This window comes from Oryctolagus cuniculus, chromosome 5 (genome assembly GCF_051225735.1).
Source record: "Oryctolagus cuniculus isolate XC-2025 breed Fujian yellow rabbit chromosome 5, ASM5122573v1, whole genome shotgun sequence".
Classification (NCBI taxonomy): domain Eukaryota; kingdom Metazoa; phylum Chordata; class Mammalia; order Lagomorpha; family Leporidae; genus Oryctolagus; species Oryctolagus cuniculus.
In genome coordinates this window covers 63456445-63475116 of record NC_142871.1, presented here as the reverse complement: position 1 = coordinate 63475116, position 18672 = coordinate 63456445, and the positions used below count along the sequence as shown (strand labels likewise).

Below are 18672 nucleotides of genomic sequence, written 5' to 3'. Positions count from 1 at the left end.
CGTGTGTCTTGCCCCTTGTCTCTTAGCTGGCCTGCTTACCATGGGCACCTACTCCACAGCACAGAACCAGAGCAAAGACTTCACAGGTGGGGCAAGCAGGGTTTCTCAGTCACCGTAGCCTGAGGTTTCCTTTGCCACCGATGGATTCAAAATCGACCTCACCATTCAAGTTCTGCTGGCTGAAGACAGATGGCCTCAGCCTTCTCACAGTCATCTGAACTGAAAATGCCCCTGATTTCTTCACGAGAGTAATTTAATCTGGTTGACAAAACCGTGAGTAATGGGTAGGTGTGTGACAAAGAAGGCACGGCCTTCAGAAAGGAAGCTTTCGGAATTGTCATTTTAAACACATTCTAGTATCACTCATCCGTGTGACATCAAAGAGGGAATGGGAGGGTGAAAGATTCTCCTACCGTGATTGGGGTAAGAAGGGACCAAGCCTCTAAGTAGCAAGGGACCCTAAGAACCTAAAAATGTAACAAAATAGGATAACTGTTTGGATGATACAGGTTCCTGAATAGAGAATCAGGCTGGGGTCTTGTGTGTGGATCAGAGTCCTTATGAAAAATATTAAACTGGTTTCAGCCAATTTCAGAAGATTGCTGTGACGAAATTGCCCAATACGGCTCGAGACTGGAGAGTTCCTTTCATGATAGATCCCCTAGGAAATGGCAGTTCTCTGAAGTCAGGAATGCTCGGGCTCGCCAGCTACAGAGGGGTGACAAGGCAGGTGATTGAAGGTGGGGGCAGGCCCGCTTCGTCTCCACTGGATCACACTTCCTCTTGCTCTCAGTAGCTGCACGTCAGCTCACTGTGCAGCGTCTGCCTGCCGTAATTCACTCACTCCCAGCCCCTCCTGGTGTTCTGTGTGCACGTGGTGCTGTTTTTCTCCCCTGGCTTCAGAAACCCAGCCTGTTCATGTGGTTGGGGGAATGGGAAATGCATCCATTAAACAAGACTGCATGGCCTTGGGGACCTGAAGGTGAGCATCCTGTGTGGTGACAAAGTGAACGTGGAAAGCTTAAAAAAAAAAAAAAAAGTCTGAGATGCGGTGGGTGAGGTGCAGGTGAGTGAAATCGCCATGTGCTGGATGGTGAATCATCTCCTCTCACAGGAGAGTCTGTCCGTCCTCTCGGTCAGCATTCTCCATCCTTCTCACTGTGTCCACCTTACTCGGAATGTTTCAAATACTCATTTAGTAGGTCCAAGGCAGATGGTTTTGAAATCAGCAACCCAGGCAGTGACAGCTGTTTACAAGGAAGTCATCATATTTGCTGGTTCTTTGTAAATTGTAGCCCCCCGCCCCGGGCCTTCTCCCCCGACCCATGTTGAAGTTGTCCTGTTCTTGGTTACCTGAGTTTAGGCATTCTTGTTGGTTGATATGATTACAAATTATGTCAATGAACAGGTCCTTTCTCCAGATGCAGAGCTCATGAGGTTGAGTTGAAGATTTTGAAAGGTTGTAGACTCTCTTGAATCTTTGACTTTTAAGCCTGTAAATACCAGTTCTACAGCTTCTGTAAACTAGAAAAGAAGAAATTCCCCACCCCCCAAATAATAAGGAAAACAACCTATAAACATTTCCCAAACTATCTGCCCACAAAGAATCCGATTTATAAGTGGAATACTCCCTGCTTTGTCTTTTCCTGGAAGCTCGGTGGATAGCTGTTTGTGTTTGTACGTTTTCTGAATGTCTACAGTTTGCACTTGTTTATGGTACATTGGGGAGTTCAGAGTAACCATTTGCAAATGTTTGAAGATATTCAAAAGAATATATTCCCCCTCCTCAATTTTCCAGGGAAATGACATAGCCGCTCTAAGTAAAATAATCAGTGGAAAAAAAAAAATGTGTCCCAGGAGTAACCCTTTCAGAAACCTCACTTTTTCCATTCTCAGAGAGCAGCAGGTTCATGTGACTTCCCACCTTTGTGGCTCCCAAGTTGCTTGTGTGTCTCTACAGCCAGAAAGCAAATTCTAGACTGTTTTTCCATGGACCCGATTCTGTGATGCTACTACAGGCTCAGCTGCAGGAAATCAACTCCATTTCCTCAGGGAAGGTTGGAGGATGTGTCTAGTTAGTAGTACTAGCCTGCTCGTGGAACCACAGTCCCAGGAACAACCGTTTCAAGGCAAGGGGTTCACCCCGTTCGGAAAGTCAAATGGCTGGAGGTGACAAGTAACTCTTTGCCCATTGACTTGCTCAAGCAATGAGGCTGCCTGGGAGGAGTCGGAAAGTTAAGCCCATACTTTCCAAGTGGTTCTGTAGATGCCTACTTTTAAAGCGAGGGAAAGAAGAAACGCTGCGAGTGTCATGAGGAAACCAGTAGCAGCTGGATGCCCTCAGATCCCGAGCTAGACAAGTTCTGGCACTTGTTGGGTGGAAATGTTCCTTGGTGATGATCCATAAGGTAAAGGTCAGCCCGCCTGTTAGGAAGCAGTTCGAGGCCCCTTTTCCAAGAGCCAGTGAGATGCCCAGCTCTGTGCCATGCATACCTTTGAGTGGTGAGGATCTGGGAGGGTGCTTGCTGTGAGCATTTCAGACTTGGGAAGTTTTCTGGAATGAATGGTGTCAAGATGGGCCTTTCCCATGTCACATTCATTACTGCTGGGCCTACTATGACAAGTGGCTTGAAGGCAGGGTTTTCCTGGGCAAGCAGTTGGCTTTTAGCTACGATGTCAATCAGATTATGATGGAATACGAATTGACATATGTGACCGGGTGGATAGAAAGCCACAGCTTTCCGTCCTCAGCAGGGCTAGGATGAGAGTGCAGCAGGGGACATACTGAGTGTGCAGACTTTCAAGAGGGACTTACTCAGACTTGTACAAGTGCAGCGCCAACCCTGGCTGTGCTGCCCAGACTTCGGACCCAGGGGGCAGTTCCCGAAAGCTGCTCTCTGGCTCCCTGGACTGGTCTATGGACGACTTTCAGCCACTCCCCCCGAAGTTTCATGGAAAGTTTTATGTGCCTTTGCACAGAGGAATTTTCTTGTGAGGAGAGGCTTATAGATTTTTGGCTTCAGAAAAGTGTGTTCTACATCTCCAAAGGATTATCTTACACATGATTCCGGAGCAATATCTGAAATGAAATTTTTCTGTGCTCCGAGAAAGCTGAATTAATTATAAGCTTCTCTTAAAATTTAGAATGCACTTTTGGACAGTGTTCTCGCCAAGAGCCTAATGCTGCAGAATCCCAGCTGCAGCCACGTCACGTCACGCTTGCTGCAGGAAGTGTGCTGGGTGAGGCAGTGGACAAGGGACTTTTCTTCAAGGGACCATATCCTGCAGGTGCCTGTGGTGGAAAGACGAAGAGGGAGCCAAGAATAGAAACCCAGTGGAGACGCTGCCCCCGGCCCTTGCACGTTCACAGTTTATGCTCTATGGGGAGACGTTGCCCTTCTGCAGCAAATGCGTCTTAGCCTGCCTTGGAGGCTAGGAGAGCAAAGTGGCTGAGTCAGGGAACGGAACAGGTCAGTGAATGCCAGGGCGTGGAGGTGGCAGTGTCTGGGATCGGCTCTCCCCAGCCCCCAGCTTCCTCTGAAGCAAGTGTACTGGGAAGAAGATGGGGCCAAGTGACCAGCCTTCTACAAGCCTCAGCCCAGGGAACACTAGAGCTAAGCTCCCTGACTGCTGAGTGCAGCGACTCACTCCCTCTCCAATCATGTGCACCTGCCTTTGTGCCCACACGCCTTACACCCTAGCCAGTGGGGAGCAGCTAGCTCATGGAGAACTCTGACCCCCACCTGGACGGTCCTGCCTTTCAGTGACTTTCCTGGGGGAGGAGGTTGTACCACAGGGATGGTGGGGGGCAAGGCGGGGCAGCTGCATTCCGTTTCCTTCACTGCCCCTAGTCCTGTGCAGAATACTTGGGCTTCCTCCTGTTGCCTCTCAGCCCATGACGCTTCCTCTGAGGATGAGTGTGAAGGCGATGCATTCCGCCTGTGTCAACCTTTGTTCCTTTAGATACCTCAAAGGCACCATAGGAATTCATTTGGAGAGACAACAACAAACTAGCTTTAGAAGATAAGCTCACCCAGTTTGCACCCGCGTCATCTGTAACCGGGCGTGGGATCCCATTCTCTGTGCCCTCCCAAATGGCAGCTCTGTCTCCTAACTGTGCAGAGCTCTCTTCCAGATTTGTGGTTTTCTGCAGTGTCCTGCTTAGACAACAAGTAGGGTGGGGTCAGGAGCGAGACCATGAGGACATCCACAGGGAGGGGAAGCACACACACACACACACATACACCACACACATATAAGCTTTAAGGGTCATTTGAAAGATTCAAATGAAAATGGAGCAAAAGACAATGACAGCACCAAAAACTTGCAATTAGCCTCTGGTGCTTTAAGACAGTTCCTGGGTGTACCACCAACTATTCGGAAATTGGAAAGCAGACAGCACCCCTCTCCACCACCCCACCCCACCCCACCCCCGCCCCGCGATCTCTTAACTCTGCCACTCCTAGGACTGGGCTGCGGTTGGAAGGGATTTTACCCTGTTACCCAAACGCACAGTGCTGAATGGGGAGATGGAGCTGGGAGCAGAACAGCCTCTCCGCACGGCTGAGGGGCCAGGGCTGGAGCAAATCAAAGCTTCTCCTGCTCCCCAGCCGCATGCCTGTCCAGATACTGGGCTGCTGCAGCTCTGGGTATCCCACCGCCTCCCTCCTGAGCCTCCGGTTTGCTCTCTGTCTTTGATAGCAAGCTGTTTGGTCTAAAGGCAGAGGTAAGACTGTGGCTGATAGCATTTAAAGAATGAAAGGAAGAAATGCGCTTTATGGCTTTATTTGGTATGAAACATTGACCTAATGGTCAAAAAATGCAATTAAAAAGTCTATGTCCCCCTCATTTGCATGGCTTATTTCCCCAGACGTGTTTTTGGTATTGAAAATGAATGTTATTCCTATTCAGCATGCGTCTCAATTTGTAATGATATCCTCCGTGCAGCTGGCTTAGTTCTCCAAGTGTTCCTAAAATGTTACTTTCTTAAATTTGAGCCGACCTACAATAACAAATTATCTAGAAGCAAAGTGGCTAAACCGGGCATTTGGTTGAGAGAGGGGAAACCCTATATTTCATCCTTCAGCTCTTGTTTTGGAAATTCAGATGGTAACATGATCTTCCAAAGAAATCTACACACACACACACACACACACTTTAAAAATCGTGCAGATTGGGTGTTGTGGGATCAAGAATGATCAGGTTTAAGTTTCTCTCCAAAGCTCTGCATCCCATCAGCAAGCTCTTTTGATATTTTAAACCCATATTTAGAGTAATTTCAAGATATTTGGAGCACTTGTGGTTAAATGTAAAACTTTGTCATTATGATTTGTTAGATGCTTATACTTTAAATATTTATAAGCCATTTTTAAGTACTTCACCCAAAAGTCTTCTCCCACCAGAATACTGTAATTGAATGGTATCTGAGCGTCATTATGGAAGATACAGAGTTGCTGCAGCATGCATGTGTGTTTTAGCTTTGCTGGTTTTAATTCCAATGCCATTTTTAGTAGATTCAGCTTATTTTAAAAATGTGTAAGATGTCATAAACAGGATTGGTTATCTGTGATTCTAAAAAAATATCCCCAGTACTTGAAAGCTAGGGTTTTTTGTTTTGTTTTGTTTTGTTTTTGGACAGGCAGAGTTAGTGAGAGAGAGAGACAGAGAGAAAGGTCTTCCTTCTGTTGGTTCACTCCCCAAATGGCCACTATGGCTGGCATGCTGCGGCCAGCGTGCTGTGCTGATCCGAAGCCAGGAGCCAGGTGCTTCAAGAGCAACCAGGACTAGAACTGGCGCCCCAACCAGGACTAGAACCCGGAGTGCTGGCACCACAGGCAGAGGATTAGCCTAGTGAGCCACGACGCCAGCCTGAAAGCTAGGGTGTTCTAACTAGCAGGGTGTTGAGTCTCACTTCTTTTTCTCATCCTTGCAGTAATTAGTAACACTTCCATTAGAGCGTTGGGTCTCATGTCCACATGGACAATACGTGTTGCATTGTTTCCCCAAAATTTCTTAGGGACAGTTTACTGATGAGTCGATTTAATTCACTGTTCACCTCTAGCCATCTTAGAAGCTAAGACATAGGATCCTGTTTTTGTCGTAGGTAACCTGTTGGTGCATTTAATATGAAAAAAGGGAAGGGCAGAAAGCGTTGGAGTTATGAATTTCCAGCACATCATGGGCCTCAGAGGCTTGCAGTCTGATGACTGGCAGAACACAACTTTGTGCTACGGAAAGGGCAAAGAAGGCTTACAAAGGCTCATAAACTTTCTTGGACATCTAATAGCGCATTTTCATGAGTTAAGTGTAAATGAGTCAGAAACATATAGATTGAATTTCTCTTAAAATATACATGGGTTTAAAAATTAAGGCCAAAGTGCTTGGCAAAGTACGTTTTGGTTTTAGCCAAACCCCAAATATTTGAAAAAATAATCAGAGGATTTGCCAAACCAAAAACACATCCAGGTCCCTCCAGGCCTCCCATTTAATATGATGACATCATAAACATGGGACTTACTGGCCATTCTCATGTCCTCCAAGGTTTCGGCAACACACATCTCAGACACTAAGTGAAAAACTATGAAGAATGCTCTTGGGGAGAAACACCATGACCTTGCAGGAGAAGATGCGGGCCGCTGGTCCAGGATGGTAGTCGTGATCCTGGCAGCTCTTCTGCCCATCTGTTACAGACGTGTGTGTGCATGTGTGCGTGAGTTTGTGTGGCATATGCATGGGAATAGCAACTTTAAAATCCTGTATTTGGATGTTATAAATCCTTAATTTATAATTAATTCCTAGATTACAATCTGCACCATTTAATAAACTCCTAATCTTATCCACCCGGTGGGAGGCCTCTTTCGCTCATTCCTAGTACGGCAATCGCTTTCACCCATTGCAGTGGAGTGTAGTAAACATAATCCTTTTGCAATTCTAACACTGTCTTTACTGCTGTCTCTGGGTTACCGGAGGGAGGGGAGGGTGGAGGGATGAAGAAGAGTCTGAGTGGATGTGAATTATTTTAAAGAACCAATAACTGGGACCGGCATTGTGGTGCAGCAGGTTAAACCACCACCTGCAGTGCCAGCATCCCATATGGGCACCAGTTTGCATCCCAGCTGCTCCTTTTCTTATCCAGCTCCCTGCTAATAGCCTGGGAAAGCAGCGAAAGATGGCCTAAGTGCTTGGGCCCCTGTCACCCACATGGGAGACCTGGATGGAGTTCCAGGCTCCTGGCTTCAGTGTGGACCAGCTCAGCCATTGCAGCCATTTGGGGGAGTGAACCAGCTCCCACATTTTCTCTCTCTCTGTAACTGTCTTTCAAACAATTTAAAAAAAAAAAAAAAAAAAAAGGCCAATAACTTCCTGAAAGAGGCAAGAAAAAAAAAAATCCCCAGCCACATGCAGAACCCAGCCCCTGCTGTCTCCTGTAGGCAGTAGGCTTCCACGTGGGAGGAGCTGGGTTTGGCTGATGCGTTGTTGTAGCCCCGTGCTGGGCACAAGCTGGCAGAGTGCATCACCAGTGTGTGTTGAGCACATGAGGGAGAAGAGTCTCAGCAGTGAATAGCTGATGAGTTTCCTTGCTAGTGTCCCCGACACATGAATTCGAGGTGGCTGCTGTAGCTGAACAGTGACATGGGCTGGTAGGGAGGAGTGAGCCATACAGTCAGATGTCAGAGGCCCAGATGCAGCCAAGCGTGTGCTATACTAGATGGGGAGTGGGGAGGGACCTGGATGGAGGTGGAAGAATGATTGTGACCTGCCTACAAGAGGCAATGGCACCTGGACCTCCACCACCGGCGTGAGGGGATGGGGAAAGTTAGTAGTGCAGCTGGCCATAGACAGACAGGAAGCAAGGGGCCGGCAGCCTCACTGATGCTGCGTTCTGGTGAGGAGCTGAGGACCCGTGGCTGGCTGACAGCACTGCAGCATGCAAGTAGCGTGGTCAGCCACGTCTATGGTCTAAGTGCTTAAAGCCACTGGAGTCCCACAGCGCAGGGAGAGGGGGACACGTCTCTCTGGGCCCACAGTGGGCCTAAGGAAACTAGCTCACGGTGTTAGGAAGCCTCAGCGGGCCACTCCAAAGACTGACGAAGGGTTTGCTGGTGCACCCCAGATCATGGGGGCCCATATTCCCATATGCAGACAGCAGCTCTCCTAGCAGGTCCCTGATGAGGACCGTGGTGAGGACAGTGGTGCCCAGTCTCCGTCTTTGAAGTGAAGTGCCACAGAATGGCGTGGGGTGCTTGCTGCCCCTCAGATATCGACAGGGGATTGCCCGCAACCAGAATCCCAGTCCCCCAGGGCCTGCAGCTGCTGTGAAGGGAGCTTGCAGCCTTTTAGAGGTGGCCTTCTGCCTTCTCCACTTGGAAACCGTCTGAAGCTTCCACATGGGGTGACAGCAGCGGAGGCTGCTGGTGGCCCTGTGGTCGAATGGGAAAGGACATCTGTCTGCAGTTGGACTGGCTTGGGTTCAAGTCCCCTAGGGCCATTTACTGGGGTTGGGGGGGATAGTTCACCTCTGTGAGCCGGGCTCTAGGTCATGAGTGTAACATTGCTGGAGGGAAGCATATGTGATGGGGGCCCATCATAGGTACCCCTAGAATGGCAGTGACCATCCCACTAGAGAGGCCCCCGGGCCTGGGGTGACAGCACAGGGCTGGAAGGAGACCTGACTGCATTTGAAAACCAGCTGTGTTACACCAGCTGTCAGGAATCTGGATGGTTTTTTTAAAATTTTATTTTATTTTTATTTTTTTTTTTTTTTTGACAGGCAGAGTGGACAGTGAGAGAGAGAGACAGAGAGAAAGGTCTTCCTTTGCCGTTGGTTCACCCTCCAATGGCCGCTGCGGCTGGCGCGCTGCGGCCGGCGCACCACGCTGATCCGATGGCAGGAGCCAGGAGCCAGGTGCTTTTCCTGGTCTCCCATGGGGTGCAGGGCCCAAGCACCTGGGCCATCCTCCACTGCACTCCCTGGCCACAGCAGAGGGCTGGCCTGGAAGAGGGGCAACCGGGACAGAATCCGGCGCCCCGACCGGGACTAGAACCCGGTGTGCCGGCGCCACAAGGAGGAGGATTAGCCTAGTGAGCCGCGGCGCCGGCCCCTGGATAGGTTTTATAACCTCTCTGGGCCTAAATTATTAATATAAATTTTTTAAATTAAAATTATTGAATTTTAATTATTCTTTTAATTTTAATTATTAAATAATTAAAACAGCTCTTGTGAGGGTACTTCAGAAAGTTCATGGAAACTGAGAATTAAAAGGCCAGTTTATTTTGGTGCTCCCAAAAAGTGAAATCCATGCATACAAAGAATCTTCAAAAAGTTCATGGAAAATGCGTATTGAGAAAAATCATTCAGGAATTTCAGATTTTTTTCCTTTTTTGCACCCAAAGGGACTCATCTTTTAATTTCATTTTTCCAAGAATTTTTTTGAAGTAGCCTTTTTCTACATGTGGGCAATGTTCCACATCCTACATACTGACCACAATGCTATGGAATACTGTTATAAACACATTTCACGGATGGAGAAACTGAGGCACTGAGCGGTGGAGGACCCTAGCCAGACTCACGTGGCCAGGAAATGGCAGCTCTGGTATCTGACCAGCAGCCGGGCTGGCTCCAGATGCTTCATACAAAGCCACTGTGCATGTCCTCTGTAGCACAAATGAAGTTAATAACCCCTACTTCGTGGAGTTCTTAGCTCTGCCAGGAAGAAACGTAAGCTAAAATGCCCCTGGATCTCCCTGGTTCCTGGTGGGCCCTGCGGCTCAGAACTTCCCAGAGATGGGCGATGTAAAATAACGGAACACGCTAGTGTTGTCAGCTTCAGAGGTCGGGGAAGCCATTCCAGAAATTCCCCTAAGATCTCGCGTTCCACTTTTGCAAGTAGAGGCTGGGAGAAGAGGGAACACTCAAGGTCAGAGTGGAGCAGCCAGGATCAGAACCTGAGCCCTCATCTGCCTTTCCTGTCAGTGGGACACAGGAGCCAGCCCAAGCTGCTTGAGTTTCATTCCCTGTGCCAGGGACCGGGGTCATATTTGTGCCACCCACTGCATGGCTTCCTCCCATCGGGCAGCTGACCTCAGAGGCAAAGCGGCTCTTACCTGAACATCTGGGGCTGAGGCGCCGAAAGACAGCAGAAAAGCCATGGTTCACCCTACTCCCCGCACTCCCTGTGCAGCGCGAGGGGAAATCTGTATCCCTACTCTTAGTTTTTGTGGTGGAATTTCCACTACCATGAAGCACTGTCCCACTCGCTTGCCCTTCTTCCCCTCCCTCGCTCCCTCCCTCCCTCTCTGTTGATGGACTGGTTGAAAACAATAGGTAAAGGGTGGGAAAAACTGCTTTTCCAAACCTTTCCTAAAATCTTAAAATTTACTGCTGCACCACTGGCTGTAGCCATTGGCCACACGAAGATGCTTTTTTTTCTGTTTTCTTTCTTCATACCTAGAATGCCTGTGTTCAGATAACAATAGAGGAAGAACAACTCACTCCTAAAAACAGTAAACATCTGGCTTTGTGTCCAAGGCAGACTGCGTGGAAGGCAGCCGTCTGCAGAGACAGTGCAGTGGAAAATAGGAGAAGAATCTGACCCTGGCCTTTTCGCTGGCCCCTGGACTAGTCACTTAATTCATCCGGGACTTAGCATCTCCCACTCCAGCAGGGACACAGTGACACCTGCTCCTGTAGTCACACAGCGGAACAGAGCTGCAGGCCAGGGCCCTCCTGAGTCAGAGGAACCAGCATCAGCTAGTGTGTGTGTTGGATGGGACTTGAATGAAAATGCATTTTTGTTCTTACCAAATAACTTCTCCAACTTCCTGTCTGCATATGTCTCTAAGGCCTCTGACAGCCTCCGCTGTCAGGATAAGTAAGGGGAGAGAAAGCATGGACAGGGCAGTGCTCCCTGAGAAATGGGCTGGATTTGGGGGTCCTGGAAGCTGGACTTCATCCAACCTTGCCTGCTCCTAGCAAGTGACCTTGAACAAACCAGTTCCTTAACCTTTCAGGCAAAGTGCTTCATCTATCAAGTGGACACAATAATAAACACTTCAGCAGCATTTTTGTTTACATGAGATAAGTGTGTAAATGAAATAAATATGTATAAGTTCTACTTGTTTCCCAGGGAAATGAACTTGCTAAAATTCCGAGCGCTGTATTTGACAAGATGCGGGTGCTCAGTAGAACTCAACTCCTTTCTTTGAAGACACCGCTGGGTTCCCAAGCAGCAACAGGAAGTGCTTCATCCTGGAAGCTAGGGGCAAAGAGTTCTGGCCCTTCTGCAAAGTTTCCTGCAGAGCATTAGCTATAGGAAGTAATTATTTTGTCGTTCTTCTGGGCGGATGGTCGTAGCCAGTATGTTTGTCAAAAAAAAAAAAAAAAAAGTGCACCGTTAATTGCATATCTTTCCACGTTCTTAGAAAAAGGCCAGATAGGATTGTTGGGTTTGCTCAAAGTCCTGGGTTCCAGAAAGAACTTGAGGTAGAGAGGAGCAGGTGAAGCCTAGGTAGGTGCCCAACACGGGGTTCCCTGGTTCAGGGCTTTTTTGTCCCTTAGAAACTTTTACAAGCCAGCAAGAATCGGCACGGCCTCTTGTAGCTCATAGCACCAGCTCCCCATTTAGCTCATCGCACCCCCTGAGCAAAGGAAACAGCGTTTTCATTAGGAATTAGTGGTGGAGGTATCCCAGTTGTGGTGGTGAGCTTTGTTGATTGAAATAAGATAGCTAAAGGAGAAAATTATTTTTAAAAAATGCAATACATTGTATATTGCTTTAAACAGTTTTTTTAAGCATACAAGAGACTTAGTTCATCGGAGCCACAGGGTGAACAGCTCTCAGGAAGGAAGCTGGGGTTCAGAGCCCAGTGTTGAGCTAGGCTGAAGTTCCCCGCGGGTCCCCACAGCCTGGCTTCACCATGGGCTGCTTTCTGTCACATCCTCCAGTAGGAAGAAGGGGTATTTCCCCACTATTTTCATCAATGAATGAACTCTAAGAGATGCTATCATTGTCAAAACTGGAAGCAATTTCCATCCAGGTAAACGCTGTTTCAGAACTCTGCACAGAGCCGTGGCTGACAAGGGAGGGAGGGAGGGAACCTCTCTGGCCAAAGCTGCCAGAGCTGCAGCCCTTCCTGGGATGGGTGTGCTGCGGCCCCCTATCTGGCATCGCACGCAGACTTTATCAGCCGGTGCAGGCGGCTCTGTCCATTGACCGCCGGCCCCTACCCCTGCGAGTGTCCCAGAATAGCCGCAGCTACCTGAGAGCGCTGCGGTCCTCAGGGACTCGTTATTGTCCCAGATAAACAGCGTTGCAGCAGCCAGGACGTAATGGCTGTATTTAACTGTGATAAGTGACGGGCAGACGCCCCGAGTGAGCCGCTCTGTGCGGAGCCTGGGTGATTGCACAAAGGCAAGCTGGCTTGGCAGCAGGCGTTTCTTGCACATCATAGAATTGATGCCACAGGGTTTGAGACTCTGGGGAATAAATATGACAGCCATGGAGGAGCTTGCCTTCTAAGCGAGTCGGACAGGGCAGGCCTGCTGCATTTTGGTTATGCTAATTGCAGAGGGTGTTTGAGGAACCAAGTAGGACTCAAAGTCTGGAAAATGGGTTGGATTAATGGAGGCAGGCATCGTGGTGGAGGGGGAAGAACTAGCTGGGAAGTGTTGGGGTGCAGAATAAAAGATTGTTCTCTGGATGCACGCTTGCTTTGGGGAAGGATTGCCAGGAGATTTTAGGAAATGCAATTGGTTTACATCTCAGGCTGCAAAGATCAGAGAAGTGAAAGTGAGAATGGCCAACCTTCACCAGCAACAATGTTAAAGGAATTTATTAGTACTCGGGCGCATCTTTGTTCTTGATAATCCTCTAGGAAGGTTTGTGTGAAAAGGAGGAAGCGTGCCTCACTCGCTCCGTGCTTCCCTGATGAGCTGGCAGGCATTCGCCAAGTGGCTGCAGAGCCACTCCATGCACTTGGTGTGTGGCTATGGCTCCACGAAGAGGATGTCCTTCTTGTTCCTATTAAAAAATTTTTCTTTTCTTCTTTGCAAGGTAGAAAGAGAGAGATGAAGGCGCTCCCATTCACTAGTTCACTCCCCAAACACTGGAGTCCAGGTCTCCCACGTGGGCAGCAGGAACCCAGTTACTAGAGCCATTACCACCACCTTCCAGGGTCTGCACTAGCAGGAGACTGGAGTCAGAAGCCAGAGCTGGGTATTGAACCCAGGCACTGCAATGTGGGACAAGGGTATCTTAACCACTAGGCAAACGCCTGCCCCTGAAGAGGGTGTTTCCTCCCCCTGATCAAAGGGAACAAGCAGGCCCAGAATTGTGAGGACGGCTGGCCATACCTGCCCAGTGGGGACCTCGCATTGTGGTGCTGGTCTTCATGCACAGTGCCCATATGGTTCGCGTTTGTACATGGTACATGAAATGGGCTTCTTTGTGTGACATTGTATGTGTGATGCTTCGCATAACAGGGGTGGGTTTTCCTGTGTTCAGAAAATCTCCCAACTCAGAGAAGAACCAAGGCAGGAGACAGAGGCACCACTAGTTCCACAGAACCCTCAGTATTAAGGAAGACACCAGAGGGCTGTGTGTGTGTGTGAGTGTGAGTGAGTGAGAGAGAGAGGGGGGAAAGGAGAACAGAGACAAGGAGACTAGAATTTTAGATTTCAGGGTCTGGAAATTAGTCCTCCTCATACATTGGTACCAGATTAATACCCAGATGCTCAAGTGTATAATTCTACATATTCGATGCTGGCCTTTGTCCAGAAATCCCACAGTCACAGCATGTGAGAGAAGGAAGATAAAACGGAAGATTTCTTCCAAGCTCCCCTGTTTCCTGCTTGGGGCAGGAGTAAGGACCAGATCCAAGGACACACAGCTGGTTAGGGGCAAGCTGGACTGTAACTCGGGTCTCTTCGCACTTACTGCAGTAATCTCCCCTTTGCACAGATCAAAAAATGTCGACAGAGAGGAGACAGATTTTCTGTAAGATCCCTGTGCTTGGCAAGGGCTCAAGGCTCCAGAGCTTCCTGCCATGTTCACTTTCAAAAAAATCCAAGCTTGCGTCCTCCCCACTCTCTTGATTCCATTCCTCGTGTGCCAATGCAACACCAGGAAACTGAAGCCCAAGCTTGGCTCTCCATCATCATTGGTTCCAGGGCCCCTTCCTGGGTCACCACCACGAGGCTTGCCCTGAGCCAGTCCGAGCCTGAAGAACGTGCAAGGTTGCCTTCGGCACCACCCCCTCCCCAAATGCTACCAGCAGCAAGGGACTTGTACTGCCACCATCTGGCCTTGGTGGGTGTCCCAGGCATGGGCAAGGATGTGACAGGGAGGGGAAGTGCGCAAATGGTCTGCTCTGCCATTCTCTTAAAATAAGCTCAGTGTGAGGAGCCTTTCTGAGCAGCAAGAGTGGGACTGCAAAAAATAGAGCGTGGTGCAGCTGCACCCTTTGCAACTTCGGGGGAAACACATATTATTTACCAGACGATAATAGATCGCAGTGAATAATAACGATTATTATAGTGTTTGGGATGGCAAAGGCTGTACTTAGGTTCCAGAATCGCTCTCATTATAAGCCCGTTTCCCCAGTCCCTTGTGAAAGCCTGGAAATTTCCTCTAAGTCGGCGGGTGCTGTCCACATTTGGTCTCTGTCCAAAGGTGATTTGAATATAAAGAAACTTATTTGAGAAATCTCTCGCTAATAGTGATCACATTCAAGAAGAAGAAGCCACATCATTGAAAAAGTAGTTGCAGCATTCTTAAGTAAGCCATTAAACATGGCGGTGGTTCCCAGTCTTTGAAGGAGTTTGTTAAACATCGCCTCCCTCCTCCCCCTTTCCTTTCCCTTTAAACAGATAGTTCGAAGGAGGCCCCCTCTGACTGTGGGATTTGGCCCCAGGTCCAGGAGTAGGGATGGCTTCTCTCTCCACAGCAACTTCCGGGCTGTGTTTCCTAAATGCAAAAGCCTTGTCCCCACAAGAAGCTACCCCGGGTCTTTGGATCCATTTCCCATTTCCATAGCTCATGCCCAGCCTTTTGTAGCTTCCTATGTGACGGTGACTCAATGTTTTTGTAGTTCTTCATCGTCTCTCATTCTCAAGAAAAAAAGGAAGAAGGAAGGGCTGCGTGGAGGGAGGGAGCCAGGCAGGGAGGAAGGAAAGAAGGGAGGCAAGGAAGGAAATGAAGAAGGGAGGAGAGAAAGAAATCAAATGTGAGCTCTTTAGTCAGAGATAAATTTCCACATTTCCAAATCTGACCATGCCAAATGCAAAGGTTTCCATGGCCTTGTAATTCCACCCCCGTTGCATACTTGTGGTGTTTTGCATTTTCACTTTGGTTATTTAATATACATATTAAATGCACACAGATCTGGTGATTTAATGTGATTTGGGGAACTCAGGCATTTCCTGTCGTGCACGTAGAGATTTTCAAACCCTGTTTTTGGCTGCTGCTTATTATTGTTGCCGTTAACACCAGGATTTGGCTAGCAGGGTTCAAAGCACAAGCTCCCACTGAGTCCTCCCAGCGGGCACCCTGAGCTCCTCACACTCTTGCTAAGCAACTTCCCAGGTCTCTTTGCGGCCTCCATTTCTTCATCTGGAAAAACGAGGAGGTTGTGGTATGGCATCTCTGGGGTCTCTTCAAGCCTTAAATTCCACCACCTCCTGGAAGTTACTTGTTCATTGTTCTAAGAATACTCTCAACACCAAAACGGAACCCATCCAGTGTGACATCCCACATGTTGGCAGGGGGCAAAGGTACCAGGTTGGGGCATGGCTCTCATTGGACAGAGTGGGAGACTCTGTGGGAGGGGCTGGGTGTGGAGCCTTGAAGAGCAGGTCCAGCCCGGGACAGTCGGGTTGGCAGGCTTCTAAGTGGCTGCTCCTTCCGACAGAACAAGGGACTGGGAGCAAATGAAGCTCACCAGTTGGGGTGAGGAGGAGGGACCCAGGGCTGTGGGTGGGCCTGGTCACGGACCTCCCCCACAAACCGATTCCTTATTGAAGAGTGCATCTGGACGCCAAGGCCTGGTGGGTTTATGGTCTCCCAGCCACGGTTGGTTTTGGAGGTGAACACATGCATGGCTCACCCAGCTCACAGACAAGACCTGCAACCTGAGAGGTGCACCCGTTGCCTCAGGCTCAGTCGCCTCTGCAGAAAACATCGGAAGATATGTATTCGTGCGCATGGTAATTTTTCATTTGTTAAAAAATGAGTCTCTTGGTCCTCCTTGCAGCGAACTGCAGAGCTGTTACACGGAGCTGCAGGCACCCACCTCCCCCACCACGAGACCTTGCCTGACTCAGGGGTGACTTTGGGCAGCTCAGGCGACCTCGTGTGGCCAGGTGTGCCATGCGCGGAGGGGAAGGTGGCTAGGCTGCAAAGCACGCTGGGGTCGTGGATGAGGGCGTAGTACGCCATGCGCGTCCTGGTGTTCCAGCAAGCGACTGGGAGTTTCATTTCCTGGCACAAAGCTGGCGATGCTGGCCCATGGATCGAACTCCTCATGAAGTCACGTGGTGCTACCTGGGCTCGAGGGGCTCCTCCTGGGTCTGAACACACGGCCGCCTTCTGATCCCTGCCTGGGTTCTCGTCCCCTGGGCGAAGGTGGGGGGATCCGGCCCTGTGGATTCTGACAGCCCTCTCTCCTCTTTTCCCAGGAACGCTCAACTCACAGGGTACCTTGCGTGGAGAGAGGGCGCAGAGCAAACCATGTCACGCCATCCAATGACACCAGCTGGTCAGCTCACCACCCGCTCTGGCTAAAACTCAAGCAAATAAAGCCGCTTCCTGTCATTAAGTCTCGGAGGAAGCAGCCCTCCCTCGGTGGCCGGGAGCCCAGAGAAGTCCACGGCGTCTTGGACCCACCAAGCGGGCCCAGCCTAACTGCTACCACCAACTCTGCTTCTCCCTGGAGGAACTTAGGGATTTGGGCCTCTGGTTTTCCAAAAAAACAAAAACACAGAGCACCACCAAGCCACAAAGGACCAATGTAGGTATTCTGCCCGCTCCATCTTTAAGGCTCAGCACCTGAGGCTGGAAGAGGACACAGATTGGAAAACAGACATCTTTTTTTTTTTTTTTTTAATCTTTTTAAAAACTGCTGTGGTTTTGCTGCTACACTAAGAGTTGTGATTTGCATTGTACGGTTTTTTGGACCTATACTGTTCCCGTTTTTGATGGCAGAGAGGGGTGGCACCGGGAGTCCTCGCACTTCGGCCGCGTCTCTGTCCTGCCCAGGATGCACTTTGAAATGAAGAGTTAGAATATTTTATTGGCTAATATACTTTTTCTTGTTATTTTTTACAAAGGCCACCTTTATCCTTTTTGATGCCATATTTTCAGTGTTACACTTTTATGGCTTTTAATTTTCGAGTTGACAGATGTAAGAAGCAGCATGAATAGTTTATACTGTGGTTTTTCAGAGACTGAACGCCAAGAGAACTCGGTAAATGTTTATTCTTCTCAGCTTTCTCTTTTAAATTCCCCTAAATAGCGCCCCATTTGGGAACAGAGCAGGAGTGTGGAACTCAAGACCAAATTGCCCTCAAGGTGTAAAATAATCCGAGGGGGAGTATTTGCTGGGCGTCACGAACGACTCGGGTGGAATTTCAGCCCCCGATGGTTTTCGGTGATCCAGGAAGTTAGTGAGACAATCTCCCTATACGCGGAATCCTTTCATGATAATGAGAATGGTATGGACAAACCAATGAAAACAAGAGGGAAAGTGAGAAAGATCGCCCATGACTCTGTTTCACTGTTTGCTTTCTCCTGTCACGGTGAAGAGAAATGTGCAATTGGATCCTCAGTCGGTGGTGGAGGGTAACAGGGTAGATTTACTTGTGTGCACTTGTGCAGTTGTAGCTGCGAGTCCAGAGTCCTCTAGAGCATGTGTCCTGGCACTGAGTTGGTGAGACAGTCGTGGAGTGTCCCATTCTGATGAGTAAAGAAAAAAAAAAAAGAGAGAGAGAGAGAGAAAAAATTTTAAGAAAAAAAATCAAAAAAGAAGAAAACTTAAAAAAAAAAAAGAAACCACCTTGTGATTCAGTGTATCTGTTTACTAACTCAAAGAAAGCAATTGTCCCCTCTGGAGGGGTCCAGGTGCCCCCCGCCCCACTCGGCCGCAGCAGGAGGAGGGATGGCGGTCCCGGCGGCGGGCGAGGCCGGCCCGCGAGGCGGTGGCCTGGAGACACCGCGGGGCCGCAGATGCGGTGTACATACTGTTTCTATATTCTCCTTTGTACAGAGTCACTTAACAAGTCAAGCTACTGTTTTACAGGTGCTCCTTATTTATTAGAGCTGTGAGAGCTTGGGGGACTCACCTGGCGAGCGAGCTCGCTTTTTAAAAATGAAATCTGGGGAGGGCCGGGGAGGGGAGGAGGGAGGGAGGGGAAGCTCGCGAGCCCGGGGAGAGATTTATCAAAGTGAACAAAAAAAGAAACTTCCAGCAACAAATCAAAGCCACCAACCCACCCTACCCCCCCAACCCACCCACACGGGGAGATGCAGGCCCTCCCTCTGGGTGCTCGCTTCCCTGCGGGGCTCACAACACTCTCCTCTCTCCCTGACTGGTGTCAGATTCATCAAACAGAAATAAATCTCTAAGGAAAAAAAATGCACTCACATGTGCGGATTTGGCTTTTCTCATTATTACGACGAT

The 18672-nt window shown here is 49.1% G+C and overlaps 1 protein-coding gene across 3 annotated transcripts in view; it reads left to right on the top strand.

Moving 5' to 3' along the window:
- The window catches only part of SOBP (sine oculis binding protein homolog), a 165652-nt gene extending 147605 nt beyond the window's left edge, over positions 1 to 18047 (top strand). For all 3 annotated transcript variants that reach the window (XM_051855416.3, XM_051855417.3, XM_089332765.1), the window contains one exon: positions 16673 to 18047. The gene's annotated coding sequence lies outside the window, so the exon portion shown is untranslated. The remainder of the gene's footprint in view (positions 1 to 16672) is intronic.
- Positions 18048 to 18672: the final 625 nt, after the last annotated feature.